This window comes from Pristiophorus japonicus, unplaced genomic scaffold (genome assembly GCF_044704955.1).
Source record: "Pristiophorus japonicus isolate sPriJap1 unplaced genomic scaffold, sPriJap1.hap1 HAP1_SCAFFOLD_79, whole genome shotgun sequence".
Classification (NCBI taxonomy): Eukaryota; Metazoa; Chordata; class Chondrichthyes; family Pristiophoridae; genus Pristiophorus; species Pristiophorus japonicus.
Genome location: NW_027254707.1, coordinates 751,776 through 772,076, shown reverse-complemented (window position 1 = coordinate 772,076; position 20,301 = coordinate 751,776). Strand labels below are relative to the sequence as shown.

General features: G+C 45.7%; 10 non-coding genes across 10 annotated transcripts; all 10 read right to left on the bottom strand.

Annotated features, from left to right (window-relative positions):
* Positions 1-9,358: 9,358 nt before the first annotated feature.
* Positions 9,359-9,440, bottom strand: trnar-gcg (transfer RNA arginine (anticodon GCG)). The gene has a single exon. It is a non-coding gene; the product is annotated as a tRNA-Arg (tRNA).
* A 245-nt stretch (positions 9,441-9,685) lies between these two features.
* Positions 9,686-9,774, bottom strand: trnar-ucg (transfer RNA arginine (anticodon UCG)). The gene is given in 2 exon segments: positions 9,686-9,721; positions 9,738-9,774. It is a non-coding gene; the product is annotated as a tRNA-Arg (tRNA).
* A 1,927-nt stretch (positions 9,775-11,701) lies between these two features.
* On the bottom strand, positions 11,702-11,783 carry trnas-gcu (transfer RNA serine (anticodon GCU)). Its single transcript has one exon. It is a non-coding gene; the product is annotated as a tRNA-Ser (tRNA).
* A 245-nt stretch (positions 11,784-12,028) lies between these two features.
* trnaq-uug (transfer RNA glutamine (anticodon UUG)) lies at positions 12,029-12,117 on the bottom strand. Its single transcript is given in 2 exon segments — positions 12,029-12,064; positions 12,081-12,117. It is a non-coding gene; the product is annotated as a tRNA-Gln (tRNA).
* Positions 12,118-14,045: 1,928 nt separating this feature from the next.
* Positions 14,046-14,127, bottom strand: trnas-gcu (transfer RNA serine (anticodon GCU)). Its single transcript has one exon. It is a non-coding gene; the product is annotated as a tRNA-Ser (tRNA).
* A 245-nt stretch (positions 14,128-14,372) lies between these two features.
* On the bottom strand, positions 14,373-14,461 carry trnar-ucg (transfer RNA arginine (anticodon UCG)). The gene is given in 2 exon segments: positions 14,373-14,408; positions 14,425-14,461. It is a non-coding gene; the product is annotated as a tRNA-Arg (tRNA).
* A 1,928-nt stretch (positions 14,462-16,389) lies between these two features.
* Positions 16,390-16,471, bottom strand: trnas-gcu (transfer RNA serine (anticodon GCU)). Its single transcript has one exon. It is a non-coding gene; the product is annotated as a tRNA-Ser (tRNA).
* A 245-nt stretch (positions 16,472-16,716) lies between these two features.
* Positions 16,717-16,805, bottom strand: trnar-ucg (transfer RNA arginine (anticodon UCG)). The gene is given in 2 exon segments: positions 16,717-16,752; positions 16,769-16,805. It is a non-coding gene; the product is annotated as a tRNA-Arg (tRNA).
* A 1,928-nt stretch (positions 16,806-18,733) lies between these two features.
* Positions 18,734-18,815, bottom strand: trnas-gcu (transfer RNA serine (anticodon GCU)). Its single transcript has one exon. It is a non-coding gene; the product is annotated as a tRNA-Ser (tRNA).
* Positions 18,816-19,060: 245 nt separating this feature from the next.
* On the bottom strand, positions 19,061-19,149 carry trnaq-uug (transfer RNA glutamine (anticodon UUG)). Its single transcript is given in 2 exon segments — positions 19,061-19,096; positions 19,113-19,149. It is a non-coding gene; the product is annotated as a tRNA-Gln (tRNA).
* Positions 19,150-20,301: the final 1,152 nt, after the last annotated feature.

Here is a 20,301-nt window from a genome sequence, read left to right as displayed (position 1 = left end):
CCATTCAGATAATATTATGTCTTCCTGTTTTTGCCATCAAAGTGGATAACCTCACTTTTATCCACATTAATATGCATCTGCCATGCATTTGCCCACCAAAGTAACATGTCCAAGTCACCCTGCAGCCTCTTAGCATCCTCCTCACAGCTCACACCACCACCCAGCTTAGTGTCATCTGCAAACTTGGAGATATTACATTAAATTCCTTCATCTAAATCATTGATGTATATTGTAAATAGCTGGGGTCCCAGTACTGAACCCTGATGCACCCCACTGGTCACTGCCTGCCATTTTGAAAAGGACCCGTTTATTCCGACTCTGCTTCCTGTCTGTCAACCAGTTCTCTATCCATGTCAATCGTCAATACATTACCCCCAATAACATGTGCTTTAATTTTGCACACTAATCACTTGTGTGGGACCTTGTCAAAAGCCTTTTGGAAGTCCAAATATATCACATCCAATGGTTCTCCCTTGTCCACTCTATTAGTTACATCCTCAAAAAATTCTAGAAGATTTGTCAAGAATGATTTCCTTTTTATAAATCCATGCTGAATTATACCGATCCTGTCCATGCTTTCCAAATGCGCTGCTATTTCATCTTTAATAATTGATTCCAACATTTTCCCCACTACCGATGTCAGGCTAACCGGTCTATAATTCGCTGTTTTCTCTCTCCCTCCTTTTTTAAAAAGTGGTTTTACATTAGCTACCCTCCAGTCCATAAGAACTGATCCAGAGTCAATAGAATGTTGGAAAATGATCACCAATGTATCTACTATTTCTAGGGCCACTTCCTTAAGTACTCTGGGATGCAGTCTATCAGGCCCTAGGTATTTATCGGACTTCAATCCCATCAATTACCGAACACAATTTCCTGACTAATAAGGATTTAATTCAAATCCTCCTTTTCGCTAGACCGTCGAACCCCTAGTATTCCCGGAAGGTCTTTGTGTCTTCCTTGGTGAAGACAAATCCAAAGTATTTGTTCAATTGGTCTGCCATTTCTTTGTTCCCAATTATAAATTCACCTGATTCTGAGCGCAAGGGTCCCAAATTTGTCTTCATTAATCTTTTTCTCTTCACATATCTATAGAAGCTTTTGCAGTCAGATTTTATGTTACAAATCAAATACAGTGCTTCCAAGATCCAATTGAGCCGAGGGATCATTAACCAGGCGCCGAGTCCTGATTTACATGTATTTGTTAGACCAGCCGTTGTTTTCAGGCGTGTGCTCTGAACGACTAAAAGTTGCCTGGGTCCATATGGAGTCTGGCACAATCCTGGCATAGCTTGGGCACGGCAGAGCACAACCTATAATATGGAGGCTTTGCACAGAAATTACGTCAGATAAATGGACAGCCATGAATCCATCTTCTCCCCCAGCATAAGTTTTCGTGTGTGTGATGCCATTATTATAATGAAGGTGGCTCTAAGCTCCGTTTTCTGGGTCTTCTCTTTTCTCCATTTCTAAGAATGAAGCCAAACTCGTGGCCAAACAGTTTTCATGAATAAAAAGACACTTTGGCCCATCAAGCATCAAAGGCAAGTCTGCTCGCCTGGGTATTTTTGGGTTGTTGGTGCAGACATTTTGGGTTGTTAAGACTGTAAATCAAAGACTAAATGAGACGCCACTCAACCCCATCAATCATCGAACTCTTAGCTTTCCATTGGCTGATAGTACTGGCTGGGGTGGAGAATGCATCATGCAGGAAGGAGGTAAACCAGTTTAATTGCACATCGGGCTTGTGAGTGAGTGTAGGTGGCACTTGGTCAGTGTTGTGGGGGAATGACTATTCTGCCAATCCTCCGCACCTCAGGGAGATAGAAATTAAACATAAAGGAAACTGTTCCCCAACCTCCGCGCCCTCACCCCTGACAATACCCACCTCTACACCCCACCCACAACCCCACCACTATAACCCCCCCCAACAAACCCACCGCTACAACCCCACAAACACCATCCCCTACACACCCCACAACCCCTACCCCCTACACCCCCCACATCCCCCACCCATACACCCCCCACAAACCCACCTCTACACCCTCCACAATCCACACCCCCTACATCCCACACAACCCCCACCCCCTACACCCCCCACATCCCCCACCCATACACCCCCCACAAACCCACCTCTACACCCCCCACAACCCCCACCCCCTACAACCGCCACAAACTCTGCACCCAATTCCGCCCACAAACCCCACTCCCCCCACAAACCCCACACCCCACTCCCCCCACAACCCCCACACCCCACACCCCCCACAACCCCCACACCTACACCCCCCCCACAACCCCCACCCCTACACACCCACTACCCCCACCCCTACATCCCCCACAACCCCCACCCCTACACCCCCCCCACAGCCCCCACCCCTACACCCACACTACCCCCACCCCTACATCCCCCACAACCCCCACCCCTACACCCCCACCACAGCCCCCACCCCTACACCCCCACTACCCCCACCCCTACATCCCCCACAACCCCCACCCCGACACCCCCCCACAACCCACACACCCTACACCCCCCACAACCCCCACAACCCACACCCCCAACAACCCCAACCCCTACACCCCCCACAACCCCACCCCTACACACCCCACAAGTCACACACCCGACACCCCCACAACCCCCACCCCCTACAGCCCCCAGAACACCTGCCCCTACACCTCACACAACACCCACCCCATACACCCCCCACAAACCCTGCCCCTACACCCCCCACAACCCCCACCCCTGCAACACCCCCTCACACCCCAACTCTACACCCCCCTCCCATACACCCTCCACCCCCTACAACCCTGCTCGCCCAAAACCACCACCCCTACAACCCCCACCTTACAACCCCATCCCCGACAGGCTCCAATCTTACAAGCCACCCCACAACTCCCACCCCTATAACTACCCCCCCACAACCCCCACCCCTACAACCCCAGTCCCCCACAACCCCCTCCCCCTATACTGAGTCGGGAGCAGCGTCGAGGAGGTTCATTGGAGAGAAACATACAAATAAGGAAACAATGAAAATAGGTGCAGGACTAGGCCATTCGGCCCTTCAAGCTTGTACCGCCATTCAATGAGTTCATGGCTGAAAATGAAACTTCAGTACCCCATTCCTGTTTCTCGCCATACCCCTTGATCCCCCAAGTAGTAAGGATTTCATCCAATTCCATTTTGAATATATTCAGCGAATTGGCCTCAACTACTTTCTGTGGTAGAGAATTCCACAGGTTCACCACTCTCTGGGTGAAGAAGTTTCTCCTCATCTCGGTCCTAAATGGCTTACCCCTTATCCTTCGACTGTGAACCCTGATTCTGGACTTCCCCAACATTGGGAACATTCTTCCTGCATATAACCTGTCTAAACCCATCAGGATTTTAAACGTTTCTATGAGAACCCCTCTCATTCTTCTGAACTCCAGTGAATACAAGCCCAGTTGATCCAGTCTCTCTTGATAGGTCAGTCCCGCCATCCCGGGAATCAGTCTGGTGAACCTTCGTTGCACTCCCTCAATAGCAAGAATGTCCTTCCTCAATTAGGAGACGAGAACTGTGCACAATACTCCAGGTGTGGCCTCACCAAGGCCCTGTACAACTGTAGCAACACCTCCCTGCTCCTGTACTCAACTCCCCTCGCTATGAAGGCCAACATACCATTTGCTTTCTTAACCGTCTGCTGTACCTGCATGCCAACCTGCAATGACTGATGTACCATGACACCCAGGTGTCGTTGCACCTCCCCTTTTCCGAATCTGTGCTTGTGCGACTACAGGAGGAGGCAAAAAAGAAGTAGAAAGAAATAGAAAGGTGATGTCACAGCCAAGGGGATAAGTGATTGGCTGGTGACTTGTAAGTAGTTTTTCTTTTTCCTCTTCTATATCAGTGAGGAACTTTTAATACTGTTGTTGCCAATTAAGTTAATCTAAGGGTTAAGTCATGGCAGGAGAGCTCGGACATATGATATGTTCCTCCTGTACCATGTGGAAACTCAGGGACACTTCCGGTGTTCCTGACAACTACGTGTGCAGGAATGTATCCGCCTCCAGCTCCTGGCAGTCCGCGTTGCGGAATTGGAGCTGAGGGTGGATTCACTCTGGAGCATCCACGATGCTGAGAATGATGTGAGTAGCACGCGTAGCGAGTTGGTCTTACCGCAGGTTAAGGGTCCACAGCCAGCTAGGGAAGGGAAGACCAGCAGGAAGAGCAGTGCAAGGAAAGTAGTGCAGGGGTCCCCTGCGGTCATCCCCCTGCAAAACAGATACACCGCTTTGAGTACTGTTGAGGGGGGTGACTCATCAGGGGAGGGTAGCAGCAGCCAAGTTCATGGCACCGTGGCGATAGTGATAGGGGATTCAATTGTACTGGGAATAGATAGGCGTTTCTGCGGCCGCAACCGAGACTCCAGGATGGTATGTTGCCTCCCTGGTGCAAGGGTCAAGGATGTCTCGGAGTGGGTGCAGGACATTCTGAAAAGGGAGGTAGAACAGCCAGTTTCATGATGCACATTGGTACCAACGATATAGGTAAAAAGGGTTCAGGTCCTACAAGACTAATTTAAGGAGCTAGGAGCTAAATTAAAACGCCGGACCTCAAAAGTAGTAATCTCAGGATTGCTACCAGTGCCACGTGCTAGTCAGAGTAGAAATCGCAGGATAGCTCAGAAGAATACGTGGCTTGAGTAGTGGTGCAGCAGGGAGGGATTCGAATTCCTGGGGCATTGGAACCTGTTCTGGGGGAGGTGGGACCAGTACAAACCGGACGGTCTGCACCTGGGCAGGAATAGAACCAATGTCCTCGGGGGAGTGTTTGCGAGTGCTGTTGGGGAGGAGTTAAACTAATATGGCAGGGAGGTGGGAATCAATGCAGGGAGACAGAGGGAAACAAAATGGAGACAAAAGCAAAAGACAGAAAGGAGATGAGTAAATATAAAGGGCAGAGAAACCCAAGGCAAAAAACAAAAAGGGCCACTGTACAGCAAAATTCTAAAGGGTCAAAGTGTATTAAAAAAGCAATCATGAAGGCTTGGTGTCTCAATGCAAGGCGTATTCGGAAGCCAGGAGAGGGCTCTGAGCTCGTTAGAGTGGATGAGAGCTCAGATGATCAGAATCCCAAGAAAGAATGCAAAAGGCAGGAGGCAACACAGCAGAGTAGCACTGGGGTAAGTGTAAACCACAAGGTGATAGGAAGGGACAATATGTCTGAATATAAAGGGGCTGCAGGAGGGGTCAAAACTAAAAATCATGGTTTAAAAACTAGTATTAAAACACGCTACCTAAACGCACGCAGCATTCTAAATAAAGTAAATGAGTTGACGGCACAAATCATTACAAATGGGTAAGATTTGGTGGCCATTACAGAATCATGGTTGCAGCGTGGCCAAGACTGGGAATTAAACATACAGGGGTATCTGACAATTCGGAAAGATAGACAAGAAGGAAAAGGAGGTGAGGTAGCTCTGTTAATAAAGGATGATATCAGGCCAGTTGTGAGAAACGATATCGGCTCGAATGAACAAAATGTTGAATCATTGTGGGTGGAGATTAGAGATAGTAAAGGGAAAAAGTCACTGGTGGGCGTAGTTTATAGGCCCCCAAATAATAACTTCACGGTGGGGCGGGCAATAATCAAAGGAATAATGGAGGCATGTGAAAAAGGAACGGCAGTAATCATGGGGGATTTTAATCGATATATCGATTTGTCAAACCAAATCGCACGGGGTAGCCTTGAGGAGGAATTCATAGAATGCATGCGGGATTGTTTCTTAGAACAATATGTTACAGAACCTACAAGGGAGCAAGCTATCTTAGATCTGGTCCTGTGTAATGAGACAGGAATAATAAATGATCTCCTAGTAAAAGATCCTCACGGAATGCGTGATCACAGTATGGTTGAATTTGAAATACAGAATGAGGGTGAGGAAGTAGTGTCTCAAACGAGCGTAATATGCTTAAACAAAGGGGACTAAAGTGGGATGAGGGCAGAGTTGCCCAAAGTCGACTGCAAACACAGACTAAACGATGACACAATTGAGGAACAGTGGAGGACTTTTAAGGAGCTCTTTCATAGTGTTCAACAAAAATGTATTCCAGTGAAAAAGAAGGGCGGTAAGAGAAGGGATAACCAGCCGTGGATAACCAAAGAAATAAAGGAGAGTATCAAATTAAAAACCAATGCCTTGCCAAGGTGGCCAAGATTAGTGGGAAACTAGCAGATTGGGAAAATTTTAAACGACAGCAAAGAATGACTAAGAAAGCAATAAAGAAATGAAAGATAGATTACGAAAGTAAACTTGCGCAAAACATAAAAACAGATAGTAAAAGCTTTTACCGATAAAAAATATGGAAACGAGTGACTAAAGTAAATGTTGGTTCCTTCGAAGATGATAAGGGGTATTTAATAATGGGAAATGTGGAAATGGCTGAGAACTTAAACAATTATTTTGCTTCGGTCTTCACAGTGGAAGACACAAAAACCATGCCAAAAATTGTTGGTTACCGGAATGTGGGAAGGGAGGACCTTGAAACAATCACTATCACTAGCGGGGTAGTGCTAGACAGGCTAATGGAACTCAAGGTAGTCAAGTGCCCTGGTCCTGATGAAATGCATCCGAGGGTATTAAAAGAGATGGCGGAAATTATAGCAGATGCATTCGTTATAATCTACCAAAATTCTCTGGATTCTGGGGAGGTACCAGCGGAATGGAAATCAGCTAATGTAACGCCTCTGTTTAAAAAAGGGGGCAGACAAAAGGCAGGTAACGATAGGCCGGTTAGAGTAACATCTGTCGTGGGGAGAATCCTTGAAGCTATCATTAAGGATGAAATAGCGGGACATCTAGATAGGAATAGTGCAATCAAGCAGACGCAACATGGTTTTATGAAGGGGAAATCAAGTTTAACTAATTTACTGGAATTCGTTGAGGATATAACGAGCATGGTGGATAGAGGTGTACCGATGGATGTGGTGTATTTATATTTCCAAAAGGCATTCGATAAGGGGCCACATAAAAGGTTACTGCAGAAGCTAAAGGTATGCGGAGTCAGAGGAAATGTATTACAATGGATAGAAAATTGTCTAGCTAACAGGCAGGAGAGAGTCGGAATAATGGGTCCTTTTCGGGTTGGAAATCGGTGGTTAGTGGTGTGCCACAGGGATCGGTGCTGGGACCACAACTGTTTACAATATACAGAGATGACCTGGAAGAGGGGACAGAGTGTCGTGTAACAAAATTTGCAGATGACACAATGATTAGTGGGAAAGCGGGTTGTGTAGAGGACACAGAGAGGCTGCAAAGAGATTTAGATAGGTTAAGCGAATGGGCTAAGGTTTGGCAGATCGAATACAATGTTGGAAAATGTGAGGCCATCCACCTTCGAAAAAAAAACTGTAAAAGGGAATATTATTTGAATGGGGAGAAATTACTACATGCTGCGGTGCAGAGGGACCTGGGGGTCCTTGTGCATGAATCCCAAAAAGTTAGTTTGCAGGTGCAGAAGGTAATAAGGAAGGTGAATGGAATGTTGGCCTTCATTGCGAGAGGCATGGAGTACAAAAGCAGGGAGGTCCTGCTGCAACTGTATCGGGTATTGGTGAGGCCAACCTGGAGTGCTGCGTGCATTTTGGTCACCATCTCAAAGAAGGATATACTAGCTTTGGAGGGGGTACAGAGACGATTAACTAGGCTGATTCCGGAGATGAGGGGGCTACCTTATGATGAAAGATTGAGTAGATTGGGTCTTTACTCGTTGGAGTTCAGAAGGATGAGGGGTAATCTTATAGAAGCATTTAACATAATGAAAGGGATAGACAAGAAAGAGGCAGAGAGGTTGTTTCCACTGGTCGGGGAGACTAGAACAGGGGGCACAGCCTCAAAATACGGGGGAGCCAATTTAAAATCGAGTTGAGAAGGAATTTCTTCTCCCAGAGGGTTTTAAATCTGTGGAATTCTCTGCCCAAGGAAGCAGTTGAGGCTAGCTCATTGAATGTATTCAAATCACAGATAGATAGATTTAAAACCAAAAAGGGAATTAAGGGTTACGGGGAGCGGGCGGGTAAGGGGAGCTGAGTCCACGGCCAGATCAGCCATGATCTTATTGAGTGGCGGAGCAGGCTCGAGGGGCTAGATAGCCTGCTCCTGTTCCTAATTCTTATGCTCTTATGTTCTTATGTTCTTAAAACTCGGCAGGTCGTGCAGATTCTGTGGAGGAAGAATCCGTTTCACGTTCTGTCGGATAATCATTCCGATATTTTTGGAAAAAGTTAAAGATTACAGATTTTTCAACAAAAATAGCGCCTGGAAAAAATACTCAGCGAGAAAGGTCAAATGGGAACGTCTGTGATGCAGTGGAACGCAGGAGTGATTACATAATAAATGGCACAAATGGAGAAAGGCAAAGTGGGTGGTAATCGGGCAATAACGTAACAAAGGATGGCCCAGAGGAGGTGTTGTGGGAATAGCAGAACCATTACCAGACAATGGGAGCGGTGCTTATGATCCGATACGTTGAACCTAACGTTGAGGCCAGAAGACTATAACGTGCCTACAATGTCGGGTGTTACCGCCTTTTAATCAGACCAGGCAGCTTGGCCAGCCCGGATTGATTTCCTGTATGCTTTGAATTCGGCAGCCAAGGGACGAATTCAAAAAGCAGCTTCTCTCATCTTTTCAGCTCTAGAGAACCAGGACGCACTCATATTCAGGGCAGAGGTGGAGATTGACGCTGAATGTATGCTTATCCCAATTGAGGTGAACTTATGCGTACAGACAGGAAGATATACTGATCAAGTATCGGCCGGAACCAAACAAGGCTTTCGGTTATCCAACGAGTCACAGAGCCGAGTACCTCTGAGATATTTTAACTTTACTCAGTTTGGCGGGTTTCACTTTGCTCTGGGATTTGGATGCTAAGGGAACATCGGCGTAAAATCACACGTTTTAACGTGAAATACGTCTGTTTTCTCACATGTCGAGCGGCTGTTAGAAGCGGAAATTTGAGTAAAACATGGCGGGGCTCGTCCGGGATTTGGCCCGTGACTCTCGCATTTCAAATGTGATCATTCCGAAGGGAGAATCATAACCGTGGACCAACGAGCCGCCGACAGTGAAAAGCGCAGCTCTCAGATTCTGACGGTGGTGAGAAATGATATTATGGCCCATCGTGCATGTGCTGTCTCTCAGATACCTATCTAATTAGTGCCCCTCGCCATTGTACTGCAACTGTTCTCCTTTTGACGAATATATTATTAATTTGAGACATGACATGAGGAAAGTACAGCATCCCTGTAAGTAAAAGGGGAATTTGGCGATTAGGTTAAATGTGAATGTCAAAAAGTGGTTAAGCTGCAAGCCAACGACGACGAGAATGGGATTCGAACCCATGCGTGCAGAGCACAATGGATTCGCAGTCCATCGCCTTAACCTCTCGACCACCTCGTCTCTGCTATAAGATATCGTCAGCCATTCAATCTCCTGCTTTTTGTATCCAAACAGAAATAATGTGCAAGAAAGTCCACTTCACAGCTTGCTCTGCCCGTGCATGCAGATTGACAATGATGAAAACTTGCCATGAGATTGTTTGAGCAAACAGCCTTCCTTCACTTCAGGTGAGTGACTGGAAGAGATGGTTGGTTTCTCGGCAGAATCACAACAAAGAATATAAAATGTCCCGTAGCGAGCTAAGTTGACCGCGGCAGGACTCGAACCTTCAATCTTCTGATAACTTTGCGGTTGTCATCGAAGTCAGACGCCTTATTCATTAGGCCACGCGGCCGCTGCCAGCAACATTCATTGTGTTGTTGTATATATTGCGAGCAAATTCGGGGCAACTGCAATATCAAGGAGTGGATTTCGGAAAAGATGAGCATGTTTCGATTGAATGAACAGATGCACTGCGATCTGGGTGCGCACCGGCGCAGGCAACCCCAATGTAAATTGGAACACTATAGTTTAACAATTCGGTCATTGCAGCTGAAATCATACTCCTTCTCAAACAATACAGGATGACCCGGGTTTATGAGAAAATCCGTTTTAAAGGGAAAGATTATGAACCGGAACTGACAACCAGCCCATTTAAACAGACACAGAATGATCCGGGATTGCAAGGACATCCCTTTTACCCAGATGCAGAATGACCCATGACTGACAGCAGTTCCCTTTTAAAAGAATAAAGTGAGATTTCGATCATCCCTGAAGGCAATTGTGCAGTGGGGCTCAGGACCACGCGGCGCAGAGACTGTTATTGAAGCCACAGGTAATAGACAAGGAGGGAGGGAAGGACGTAAAACCAGCCCAGTCTGAAACACACAAACAAACTAATATTCCTTAACCTCCAAAGGCAGGTGTTGAAATTTCAAATTGGAAATCCGGGACAGACAGCACATCCCTTTGAAACAGACACAGAATGATAAGGGTCTGATAGCACACCATTTTACAGAGAAAGAGAATGATCTTGGACAGACAGCAAATCCCCTTAAAAGGGACACGGAAATAGAATGAATAAAAACAGATAAATATGTAAAACTCGGCAGGTCGTGCAGATTTTGTGGAGGAAGAATCCGGTTTCACGTTCTGTCGGATAATAATTCCGATATTTCAGGAAAAAGTTAAAGATTACAGATGTTTTCAACAAAAATAGCGCCTGGAAAAAATACGCAGCGAGAAATGTCAAATGGGAACGTTTGTGATGCAGCGGAACGAAGGAGTGATTAAATAATACATGGCACAATGGAGAAAGGCAAGGTGGGTAGTAATCGGGCAATAACGTAACAAAGGATGGTCCAGAGGAAGTGTTAGTGAGAATAGCAGAACCATTACCAGACAATGGGAGCGGTGCTTATCATCCGATACGTTGAACCTAATGTTGAGGCCAGAAGACGAGAACATGCTTACAATATAGGCTTCACGGCCTTTTAATCAGACCAGGCAGCTTTGCCAGCCCGGATTGATTTCCTGTATGCTTTGAATTCGGCAGCCAAGGGACGAATTCAAAAAGCAGCTTCTCTCATCTTTTCAGCTCTAGAGAACCAGGACGCACTCATATTCAGGGCAGAGGTGGAGATTGACGCTGAATGTATGCTTATCCCAATTGAGGTGAACTTATGCGTACAGACAGGAAGATATACTGATCAAGTATCGGCCGGAACCAAACAAGGCTTTCGGTTATCCAACGAGTCACAGAGCCGAGTACCTCTGAGATATTTTAACTTTACTCAGTTTGGCGGGTTTCACTTTGCTCTGGGATTTGGATGCTAAGGGAACATCGGCGTAAAATCACACGTTTTAACGTGAAATACGTCTGTTTTCTCACATGTCGAGCGGCTGTTAGAAGCGGAAATTTGAGTAAAACATGGCGGGGCTCGTCCTGGATTTGGCCCGTGACTCTCGCATTTCAAATGTGATCATTCCGAAGGGAGAATCATAACCGTGGATCAACGAGCCGCCGACAGTGAAAAGCGCAGCTCTCAGATTCTGACGGTGGTGAGAAATGATATTATGGCCCATCGTGCATGTGCTGTCTCTCAGATACCTATCTAATTAGTGCCCCTCGCCATTGTACTGCAACTGTTCTCCTTTTGACCAATATATTATTAATTTGAGACATGACATGAGGAAAGTACAGCATCCCTGTAAGTAAAAGGGGAATTTGGCGATTAGGTTAAATGTGAATGTCAAAAACTGTTTAACCTGCAAGCCAACGACGACGAGAATGGGATTCGAACCCTTGCGTGCAGAGCGCAATGGATTAGCAGTCCGTCGCCTTAACCTCTCGGCCACCTCGTCTCTGCTATAAGACATCGTCAGCCATTCAATCTCCTGCTTTTTGTATCCAAACAGAAATAATGTGCAAGAAAGTCCACTTCACAGCTTGCTCTGCCCGTGCATGCAGATCGACAATGATGAAAACTTGCCATGAGATTGTTTGAGCAAACAGCCTTCCTTCACTTCAGGTGAGTGACTGGAAGAGATGGTTGGTTTCTCGGCAGAATCACAACAAAGAATATAAAATGTCTCGTAGCGAGCTAAGTTGACCGCGGCAGGACTCGAACCTGCAATCTTCTGATAACTTTGCGGTTGTCATCAAAGTCAGACGCCTTATCCATTAGGCCACGCGGCCGCTGCCAGCAACATTCATTGTGTTGTTGTATATATTGCGAGCAAATTCGGGGCAACTGCAATATCAAGGAGTGGATTTCGGAAAAGATGAGCATATTTCGAGTGAATGAACAGATGCACTGCGATCTGGGTGCGCACCGGCGCAGGCAACCCCAATGTAAATTGGAACACTATAGTTTAACAATTCGGTCATTGCAGCTGAAATCATACTCCTTCTCAAACAATACAGGATGACCCGGGTTTATGAGAAAATCCGTTTTAAAGGGAAAGATTATGAACCGGAACTGACAACCAGCCCATTTAAACAGACACAGAATGATCCGGGATTGCAAGGACATCCCTTTTACCCAGATGCAGAATGACCCTTGACTGACAGCAGTTCCCTTTTAAAAGAATAAAGTGAGATTTCTATCATCCCTGAAGGCAATTGTGCAGTGGGGCTCAGGACCACGCGGCGCAGAGACTGTTATTGAAGCCACAGGTGATAGACAAGCAAGGAGAGAAGGACGTAAAACCAGCCCAGTCTGAAACACACAAACAAACTAATATTCCTTAACCTCCAAAGGCAGGTTTTGAAATTTCAAATTGGAAATCCGGGACAGACAGCACATCCCTTTGAAACAGACACAGAATGATGAGGGTCTGATAGCACACCATTTTACAGAGACAGAGAATGATCTTGGACAGACAGCAAATCCCCTTAAAAGGGACACGGAAATAGAATGAATAAAAACAGATAAATATGTAAAACTCGGCAGGTCGTGCAGATTTTGTGGAGGAAGAATCCGGTTTCACGTTCTGTCGGATAATAATTCCGATATTTCAGGAAAAAGTTAAAGATTACAGATGTTTTCAACAAAAATAGCGCCTGGAAAAAATACGCAGCGAGAAATTTCAAATGGGAACGTTTGTGATGCAGCGGAACGAAGGAGTCATTAAATAATGCATGGCACAATGGAGAAAGGCAAAGTGGGTGGTAATCGGGCAATAACGTAACAAAGGATGGTCCAGAGGAAGTGTTAGTGGGAATAGCAGAACCATTACCAGACAATGGGAGCGATGCTTATCATCCGATACGTTGAACCTAATGTTGAGGCCAGAAGACGAGAACATGCTTACAATATAGGCTGTCACCGCCTTTTAATCAGACCAGGCAGCTTTGCCAGCCCGGATTGATTTCCTGTATGCTTTAAATTCGGCAGCCAAGGGACGAATTCAAAAAGCAGCTTCTCTCATCTTTTCAGCTCTAGAGAACCAGGACGCACACATATTCAGGGCAGAGGTGGAGATTGACGCTGAATGTATGCTTATCCCAATTGAGGTGAACTTATGCGTACAGACAGGAAGATATACTGATCAAGTATCGGCCGGAACCAAACAAGGCTTTCGGTTATCCAACGAGTCACAGAGCCGAGTACCTCTGAGATATTTTAACTTTACTCAGTTTGGCGGGTTTCACTTTGCTCTGGGATTTGGATGCTGAGGGAACATCGGCGTAAAATCACACGTTTTAACGTGAAATACGTCTGTTTTCTCACATGTCGAGCGGCTGTTAGAAGCGGAAATTTGAGTAAAACATGGCGGGGCTCGTCCGGGATTTGGCCCGTGACTCTCGCATTTCAAATGTGATCATTCCGAAGGGAGAATCATAACCGTGGACCAACGAGCCGCCGACAGTGAAAAGCGCAGCTCTCAGATTCTGACGGTGGTGAGAAATGATATTATGGCCCATCGTGCATGTGCTGTCTCTCAGATACCTATCTAATTAGTGCCCCTCGCCATTGTACTGCAACTGTTCTCCTTTTGACCAATATATTATTAATTTGAGACATGACATGAGGAAAGTACAGCATCCCTGTAAGTAAAAGGGGAATTTGGCGATTAGGTTAAATGTGAATGTCAAAAACTGTTTAACCTGCAAGCCAACGACGACGAGAATGGGATTCGAACCCATGCGTGCAGAGCGCAATGGATTAGCAGTCCGTCGCCTTAACCTCTCGGCCACCTCGTCTCTGCTATAAGACATCGTCAGCCATTCAATCTCCTGCTTTTTGTATCCAAACAGAAATAATGTGCAAGAAAGTCCACTTCACAGCTTGCTCTGCCCGTGCATGCAGATCGACAATGATGAAAACTTGCCATGAGATTGTTTGAGCAAACAGCCTTCCTTCACTTCAGGTGAGTGACTGGAAGAGATGGTTGGTTTCTCGGCAGAATCACAACAAAGAATATAAAATGTCTCGTAGCGAGCTAAGTTGACCGCGGCAGGACTCGAACCTGCAATCTTCTGATAACTTTGCGGTTGTCATCGAAGTCAGACGCCTTATCCATTAGGCCACGCGGCCGCTGCCAGCAACATTCATTGTGTTGTTGTATATATTGCGAGCAAATTCGGGGCAACTGCAATATCAAGGAGTGGATTTAGGAAAAGATGAGCATATTTCGAGTGAATGAACAGATGCACTGCGATCTGGGTGCGCACCGGCGCAGGCAACCCCAAAGTAAATTGGAACACTATAGTTTAACAATTCGGTCATTGCAGCTGAAATCATACTCCTTCTCAAACAATACAGGATGACCCGGGTTTATGAGAAAATCCGTTTTAAAGGGAAAGATTATGAACCGGAACTGACAACCAGCCCATTTAAACAGACACAGAATGATCCGGGATTGCAAGGACATCCCTTTTACCCAGATGCAGAATGACCCTTGACTGACAGCAGTTCCCTTTTAAAAGAATAAAGTGAGATTTCTATCATCCCTGAAGGCAATTGTGCAGTGGGGCTCAGGACCACGCGGCGCAGAGACTGTTATTGAAGCCACAGGTGATAGACAAGCAAGGAGAGAAGGACGTAAAACCAGCCCAGTCTGAAACACACAAACAAACTAATATTCCTTAACCTCCAAAGGCAGGTTTTGAAATTTCAAATTGGAAATCCGGGACAGACAGCACATCCCTTTGAAACAGACACAGAATGATGAGGGTCTGATAGCACACCATTTTACAGAGACAGAGAATGATCTTGGACAGACAGCAAATCCCCTTAAAAGGGACACGGAAATAGAATGAATAAAAACAGATAAATATGTAAAACTCGGCAGGTCGTGCAGATTTTGTGGAGGAAGAATCCGGTTTCACGTTCTGTCGGATAATAATTCCGATATTTCAGGAAAAAGTTAAAGATTACAGATGTTTTCAACAAAAATAGCGCCTGGAAAAAATACGCAGCGAGAAATGTCAAATGGGAACGTTTGTGATGCAGCGGAACGAAGGAGTAATTAAATAATGCATGGCACAATGGAGAAAGGCAATGTGGGTGGTAATCGGGCAATAACGTAACAAAGGATGGTCCAGAGGAAGTGTTAGTGGGAATAGCAGAACCATTACCAGACAATGGGAGCGATGCTTATCATCCGATACGTTGAACCTAATGTTGAGGCCAGAAGACGAGAACATGCTTACAATATAGGCTGTCACCGCCTTTTAATCAGACCAGGCAGCTTTGCCAGCCCGGATTGATTTCCTGTATGCTTTAAATTCGGCAGCCAAGGGACGAATTCAAAAAGCAGCTTCTCTCATCTTTTCAGCTCTAGAGAACCAGGACGCACACATATTCAGGGCAGAGGTGGAGATTGACGCTGAATGTATGCTTATCCCAATTGAGGTGAACTTATGCGTACAGACAGGAAGATATACTGATCAAGTATCGGCCGGAACCAAACAAGGCTTTCGGTTATCCAACGAGTCACAGAGCCGAGTACCTCTGAGATATTTTAACTTTACTCAGTTTGGCGGGTTTCACTTTGCTCTGGGATTTGGATGCTGAGGGAACATCGGCGTAAAATCACACGTTTTAACGTGAAATACGTCTGTTTTCTCACATGTCGAGCGGCTGTTAGAAGCGGAAATTTGAGTAAAACATGGCGGGGCTCGTCCGGGATTTGGCCCGTGACTCTCGCATTTCAAATGTGATCATTCCGAAGGGAGAATCATAACCGTGGACCAACGAGCCGCCGACAGTGAAAAGCGCAGCTCTCAGATTCTGACGGTGGTGAGAAATGATATTATGGCCCATCGTGCATGTGCTGTCTCTCAGATACCTATCTAATTAGTGCCCCTCGCCATTGTACTGCAACTGTTCTCCTTTTGACCAATATATTATTAATTTGAGACATGACATGAGGAAAGTACAGCATCCCTGTAAGTAAAAGGGGAATTTGGCGATTAGGTTAAATGTGAATGTCAAAAACTGTTTAACCTGCAAGCCAACGACGACGAGAATGGGATTCGAACCCATGCGTGCAGAGCGCAATGGATTAGCAGTCCGTCGCCTTAACCTCTCGGCCACCTCGTCTCTGCTATAAGACATCGTCAGCCATTCAATCTCCTGCTTTTTGTATCCAAACAGAAATAATGTGCAAGAAAGTCCACTTCACAGCTTGCTCTGCCCGTGCATGCAGATCGACAATGATGAAAACTTGCCATGAGATTGTTTGAGCAAACAGCCTTCCTTCACTTCAGGTGAGTGACTGGAAGAGATGGTTGGTTTCTCGGCAGAATCACAACAAAGAATATAAAATGTCTCGTAGCGAGCTAAGTTGACCGCGGCAGGACTCGAACCTGCAATCTTCTGATAACTTTGCGGTTGTCATCGAAGTCAGACGCCTTATCCATTAGGCCACGCGGCCGCTGCCAGCAACATTGATTGTGTTGTTGTATATATTGCGAGCAAATTCGGGGCAACTGCAATATCAAGGAGTGGATTTAGGAAAAGATGAGCATATTTCGAGTGAATGAACAGATGCACTGCGATCTGGGTGCGCACCGGCGCAGACAACCCCAATATAAATTGGAACACTATAGTTTAACAATTCGGTCATTGCAGCTGAAATCATACTCCTTCTCAAACAATACAGGATGACCCGGGTTTATGAGAAAATCCGTTTTAAAGGGAAAGATTATGAACCGGAACTGACAACCAGCCCATTTAAACAGACACAGAATGATCCGGAATTGCAAGGACATCCCTTTTACCCAGATGCAGAATGACCCTTGACTGACAGCAGTTCACTTTTAAAAGAATAAAGTGAGATTTCGATCATCCCTGAAGGCAATTGTGCAGTGGGGCTCAGGACCACGCGGCGCAGAGACTGTTATTGAAGCCACAGATGATAGACAAGGAGGGAGGGAAGGACATAAAACCAGCCCAGTCTGAAACACACGAACAAACTAATATTCCTTAACCTCCAAAGCCAGGTTTTGAAATTTCAAATTGGAAATCCGGGACAGACAGCACATCCCTTTGAAACAAACACAGAATGATGAGGGTCTGATAGCACACCATTTTACAGAGACAGAGAATGATCTTGGACAGACAGCAAATCCCCTTAAAAGGGACACGGAAATAGAATGAATAAAAACAGATAAATATGTAAAACTCGGCAGGTCGTGCAGATTTTGTGGAGGAAGAATCCGGTTTCACGTTCTGTCGGATAATAATTCCGATATTTCAGGAAAAAGTTAAAGATTACAGATGTTTTCAACAAAAATAGCGCCTGGAAAAAATACGCAGCGAGAAATGTCAAATGGGAACGTTTGTGATGCAGCGGAACGAAGGAGTAATTAAATAATACATGGCACAATGGAGAAAGGCAAAGTGGGTGGTAATCGGGCAATAACGTAACAAAGGATGGTCCAGAGGAAGTGTTAGTGGGAATAGCAGAACCATTACCAGACAATGGGAGCGATGCTTATCATCCGATACGTTGAACCTAATGTTGAGGCCAGAAGACGAGAACATGCTTACAATATAGGGTATCACCGCCTTTTAATCAGACCAGGCAGCTTTGCCAGCCCGGATTGATTTCCTGTATGCTTTAAATTCGGCAGCCAAGGGACGAATTCAAAAAGCAGCTTCTCTCATCTTTTCAGCTCTAGAGAACCAGGACGCACACATATTCAGGGCAGAGGTGGAGATTGACGCTGAATGTATGCTTATCCCAATTGAGGTGAACTTATGCGTACAGACAGGAAGATATACTGATCAAGTATCGGCCGGAACCAAACAAGGCTTTCGGTTATCCAACGAGTCACAGAGCCGAGTACCTCTGAGATATTTTAACTTTACTCAGTTTGGCGGGTTTCACTTTGCTCTGGGATTTGGATGCTGAGGGAACATCGGCGTAAAATCACACGTTTTAACGTGAAATACGTCTGTTTTCTCACATGTCGAGCGGCTGTTAGAAGCGGAAATTTGAGTAAAACATGGCGGGGCTAATCCGGGATTTGGCCCGTGACTCTCGCATTTCAAATGTGATCATTCCGAAGTGAGAATCATAACCGTGGACCAACGAGCCGCCGACAGTGAAAAGCGCAGCTCTCAGATTCTGACGGTGGTGAGAAATGATATTATGGCCCATCGTGCATGTGCTGTCTCTCAGATACCTATCTAATTAGTGCCCCTCGCCATTGTACTGCAACTGTTCTCCTTTTGACCAATATATTATTAATTTGAGACATGACATGAGGAAAGTACAGCATCCCTGTAAGTAAAAGGGGAATTTGGCGATTAGGTTAAATGTGAATGTCAAAAACTGTTTAACCTGCAAGCCAACGACGACGAGAATGGGATTCGAACCCATGCGTGCAGAGCGCAATGGATTAGCAGTCCGTCGCCTTAACCTCTCGGCCACCTCGTCTCTGCTATAAGACATCGTCAGCCATTCAATCTCCTGCTTTTTGTATCCAAACAGAAATAATGTGCAAGAAAGTCCACTTCACAGCTTGCTCTGCCCGTGCATGCAGATCGACAATGATGAAAACTTGCCATGAGATTGTTTGAGCAAACAGCCTTCCTTCACTTCAGGTGAGTGACTGGAAGAGATGGTTGGTTTCTCGGCAGAATCACAACAAAGAATATAAAATGTCTCGTAGCGAGCTAAGTTGACCGCGGCAGGACTCGAACCTGCAATCTTCTGATAACTTTGCGGTTGTCATCAAAGTCAGACGCCTTATCCATTAGGCCACGCGGCCGCTGCCAGCAACATTCATTGTGTTGTTGTATATATTGCGAGCAAATTCGGGGCAACTGCAATATCAAGGAGTGGATTTCGGAAAAGATGAGCATATTTCGAGTGAATGAACAGATGCACTGCGATCTGGGTGCGCACCGGCGCAGGCAACCCCAATGTAAATTGGAACACTATAGTTTAACAATTCGGTCATTGCAGCTGAAATCATACTCCTTCTCAAACAATACAGGATGACCCGGGTTTATGAGAAAATCCGTTTTAAAGGGAAAGATTATGAACCGGAACTGACAACCAGCCCATTTAAACAGACACAGAATGATCCGGGATTGCAAGGACATCCCTTTTACCCAGATGCAGAATGACCCTTGACTGACAGCAGTTCCCTTTTAAAAGAATAAAGTGAGATTTCTATCATCCCTGAAGGCAATTGTGCAGTGGGGCTCAGGACCACGCGGCGCAGAGACTGTTATTGAAGCCACAGGTGATAGACAAGCAAGGAGAGAAGGACGTAAAACCAGCCCAGTCTGAAACACACAAACAAACTAATATTCCTTAACCTCCAAAGGCAGGTTTTGAAATTTCAAATTGGAAATCCGGGACAGACAGCACATCCCTTTGAAACAGACACAGAATGATGAGGGTCTGATAGCACACCATTTTACAGAGACAGAGAATGATCTTGGACAGACAGCAAATCCCCTTAAAAGGGACACGGAAATAGAATGAATAAAAACAGATAAATATGTAAAACTCGGCAGGTCGTGCAGATTTTGTGGAGGAAGAATCCGGTTTCACGTTCTGTCGGATAATAATTCCGATATTTCAGGAAAAAGTTAAAGATTACAGATGTTTTCAACAAAAATAGCGCCTGGAAAAAATACGCAGCGAGAAATGTCAAATGGGAACGTTTGTGATGCAGCGGAACGAAGGAGTAATTAAATAATGCATGGCACAATGGAGAAAGGCAAAGTGGGTGGTAATCGGGCAATAACGTAACAAAGGATGGTCCAGAGGAAGTGTTAGTGGGAATAGCAGAACCATTACCAGACAATGGGAGCGATGCTTATCATCCGATGCGTTGAACCTAATGTTGAGGCCAGAAGACGAGAACATGCTTACAATATAGGCTGTCACCGCCTTTTAATCAGACCAG